Source organism: Glossina fuscipes, unplaced genomic scaffold (genome assembly GCF_014805625.2).
Source record: "Glossina fuscipes isolate IAEA_lab_2018 unplaced genomic scaffold, Yale_Gfus_2 148, whole genome shotgun sequence".
In the NCBI taxonomy this organism is placed as follows: domain Eukaryota; kingdom Metazoa; phylum Arthropoda; class Insecta; order Diptera; family Glossinidae; genus Glossina; species Glossina fuscipes.
The window spans coordinates 142,082-146,505 of record NW_023998491.1 but is presented as its reverse complement, the minus strand read 5'-3'; positions in this window follow the sequence as shown (position 1 = coordinate 146,505).

The following is a 4,424-nucleotide window of genomic DNA, read 5'->3' as shown; positions in this document are numbered from 1 at the left end:
ATTTTCGCAAAAGCTATCAAGGGACCCGGAAGAGGAAGATTCCTGCCGGTACGTTCCTTCTGTCGTCAAAGCAGGCTGCAGCCTGCCACTAAGATCGTTCGGCGAGCTCTTGCATGCCTTCCCTTCACTGAGATTGGGGCATTCAGTAGATTTATAAAATCACTACCACAACTTTGGCATATAACTTTCTTTAAAAGTGTAGACGATTCCCGTCAAATGCAGTCAAAGTTTAAGCAGGCCAGGCCTACCTGGCGACTATATCGATCACATTAGGTGCAAGGTGCATATTAGATTGTTGGAATGAATACTAATAAAAGCTGCACCTATTTATATGTACTCACATAGAGGCGTACAACTATGGAAAAGCTATTCAAATGACATATAAATAATACGTTGCGTTCCCAAGAATTTTAGCGCTCTTATCATGACTTCATTGGCGAAGTTTGACAACGAACTTTATGCATGTGGATGTATTTATAGTCGTAAGTTATATGCTTAAGGTTTCTATTTGAAGTTTCTCGTAGTTTTCTACTATATTTCATCGTTTCATTCGTAACATGTACTTCCGCTTTGCTTCCATAATGAAGTAAGGAGAACCTTTGCCCTTGTAAAATGCAAATACTTTTGGTTGCACACAACTGTCACAACTTTATTATGCGGCGTGACTTGAGTTGTATTGGTTTTTTTTTTTGTTTTTTTTTTTTTACTTCTTTTGTGAACAATTATTTAAGACCATTTTCTAACACAAACACTCCAAAAAATTATTCAGTAGACAAAATTAAAACTAAAGTTAAGCATTTGCTAAAATCATTTCATTCAAAAGTGCATTGAATGATGCAATAAGCAAAGTAATCTATAAAATTAAGCCAACATTCGTAATAGGGACAACATGTCGTGAGATTGAAATGTAATCGAAGGGAAACATATTCGTAACTGAGAAGTAATATATTGAATTAATTGACACTAGACTTTTTGTCTATTTACAAAAATTAGCTAAAGTCTACCGTTTATGTGCCATGAAGAATTGCTATTGTTAACAAGCGTGAAGATTGCACTTCAGTATGGGATTTCGTCGAATCAAAGTAAAAAACTATATAATCCACAGATTGAATGACGGAGCGTGTGCATAAAACCCTTCACGAAAAAATTTTGGGTTAAGCAAGAGCTGCCTTTAACCCTTCGAAAGAAGTTTGCATCTGCTCGCTATGAAGGATCTGAGAAATTTTTGACAAAAAAAAACTAAATTCTTCCAAGTACCTATACTATAGAATGCGTTGAGAAAAATCAATTCAAGCTGTTGGATAAGTTCCGAAGGCATATACAATTTTTTTTTGCTTACGTTCGAGCGTAATTTTGGTTATCATGTACACGATAAGCTAAAGAAAAAGTAGGAAATGTTGTTGTAATCTGAGATTGATTTTATGAATTTTACATAAAAATTTTTCCAAGTGTAAACATTCACATTCAAAACGTGTTTTTTTCGCAACGTATCATAAATTTTATATCATATAAAAAATTGTGCATTAGGTTTTCTTTTCTCATACCTATACGTAAGCAAATGGCAGCAGTAACAGCAACAGCAACATGAGAACAAAATAAAAATTAAGAAAAAGAAAAAAAAAAATTAAGAAAATAAAAAAAAATCTTAAATCACGAGTTGCTTTATCAATTTCGCTTTCCTTTGGCTCCCTGGCATATAAATGGCACAGGTACCATAGCATAACATAAGCTACTGCCAACTGGTCATATCCAACATTGTAGCAAAAACTTCATTCATTTCATTTCATGCCACACAGCTCAGGCAAATCGTTTTTATATATGTGTAAGCTTAAGGTCATATGCATATATAGCGCCGCAGTTTGATTGTCATTTAACGTCAGTTGACGCATTTGAAACGGATGTCCTTGAAATTGTAAACAAAAAAATGAAAAAAAATAAATAAAAAGGCAGTAACAGCAATAGCAGCAACAAAAATTACTACAAGAACAACAACAATTAACAATTGTTAGCATAACGTGCAATGGCGGTAGCATATAAATGACAAGTGACTTGTAAAGTTTTGTTCAAACGATGGTTAACCGATACCTTTGGTTTTGTTTTTTTTTTTTTTTTTTTTTTTTAATAAATGTTAGGCTTTTATGTACAAAAGATGGGTTTTTCTTTTTTGTACACGCGTTAGAATAGAAAAATGCAATCAGTTTGTCTTGTGCGTTGTATTGCCGAGTCCTCCTATGTGATTAGTTAATATTCGCACGATTTCATTCTCATCATGAACGATAGATGAAAATTTATTAATCGAATTCTTGATAGTAGGGGATATGCTCAAGAGGTCAGACTGATCAAAGATTCGCCGCTATTCTCTTGTTGTGATAATCAATAAAAGCTTCGTTTAACTCATCCTAACGATCTACTCAGATTTCTAAAAAGCTATGATATGAACTGAAATTATTTTTATTAACAAAAGCTTTGGAAGAGTGCGATAATACAGAGTCCCCCTTTAACCCCTAACTGAATCTAGTTAGTGAACTTGTTTTTCCTTACTTTAAGTCGAACGTTTTTAGATAAGAATTTTTGTGAATGGCCACAGAATTTAGCACTTGGATTGACTTTGCAGATCATATTTGTAGAAATCATAAGAAAAATATTCAAGTTGGCTTTTTTTTTTTTTATAAATACGACCATTCATTCGCCGAGGAGGGCGATAGAGAATGGCTAGCAAACTAGTGGATGTGAGAACCGCTTACCGACTGAGCTCTTACATCAGCTATGCTCAAGTATGCTCTACAGCGCTGCAATTTGAACTCACGAACAACGATTTAGTAGTCGCGACCATTATTTACTCGGCTGTGTACCCTCTTAGCGAATCTTGGCGAATATATTAGTGAGCAGCATAGCTTAGTTCTTCATATCTGTCCGTCATTAGAAGATGAGGATATATTAGATTTTATAGCAACATTGAAGGAAGACCTTATAAATTAATACATTTTGAATCCAAACAGAATTCTGTGTCGGCAAACGGGATAGATTTCAAGTATTTTCGTGAAACAAAAGAAAGGTTTCCTAAACTGATCATAAAAATTCGCTTAAATTTTTATGTGCGCTGCAGAAAATAAGCAAGCTTTACATTATACATTCTTGGTCCTTCTCACGCTTTCTCATTTTGTGCAGGCATTCATTTACCTACGCCTATCTTTTCTTATAAATACTTCGTTATAGTTCGATAGGGAATTGAAATTTGTAAAGCATATTCTGGATCCGTACGTAGTGTTATGAATTTTTTAGCCATTTTCTAGTTTATTTTACCACGCTTATCTATCTACCCGTCTTTTGTTACCAGAAAGCTTACAAGTCGCACGAGTTTCAATAGCAAATTGAATATGACCTCACCAATTCCATTGGCGAAAGGCTACAAATGAAGAGGGTTACAGTGTGAGATCCACCTTTGTCTGCTTGATTTTAGAATTTACATCTTTAAAATGTAAATATAAAGGTGGGCGTGATCAATCAGTGCTTAACTTGCTTCCGATAAGCGAAAACTTATGATCAGCAACCGAGAAGAACATCGGTGTAACATTTGGTACAAACAATCAATGCACTATAGTGGGCCGAAGCTCACCATTAAATTCCCTATAACATCCAAAAGTTAGTCGTACAACGAAGTGGCAGAGATTGACAATGTGCTCCGATCCAAACCATTTTTGATAGCATGGCCTGTAGATTACACACAAGAATAAAATATGGACAGACGGCCAGAGAAGTATAGACGGACTGAAAAGTCATTCTGCTCACTGATAAGATTGGCATAGTAAAGGTGGATCTACTTCACATCCGAACGAATATTGTATACCTTCCAACAAACATAATATACTTTTGCGCCACAAGTGGTGTAGGGTAAAAAAAGTAAACTAAGCTTTTAGACTAAACATGTTTATGATCCTACTGCATACTTACAATTTTTAGGTAGAAGTCGACATAAAACATACTCAGCTCAAGGCGAATAAATATTTCTTAGTAGATTTTACTAATAATAAGCAGCTTATGCCGATTTATATAGAAGATTGAAATTTTCTATTTTCTTTTTTTTTTTTAATTCAAAATTTTCATGTATTGGGAAACGTATTATCTAGAAGAGATATGTGGCGTCTTACTTACGCAACGGACACAACCGAATTCTGAATAGTGTGCACTCCTGGGTTTAGTTCACATCAAAGCGATAGAACATTTTGTTTATATTATTACTTTTCAATTTAGTTCACCTAATTTCTATACCTTTAAAATAGTTGCCATGTAACTGTTTATTATAAAAATGTAAAATTAAAATCCTTTAGTAGCAAGTAACAAGCAACAAACCTAAATAATTTGGTATTAAACAAAGTATAACAAGTGTATGGCATACTTTCTCATATTATAATAAATGCAGATAT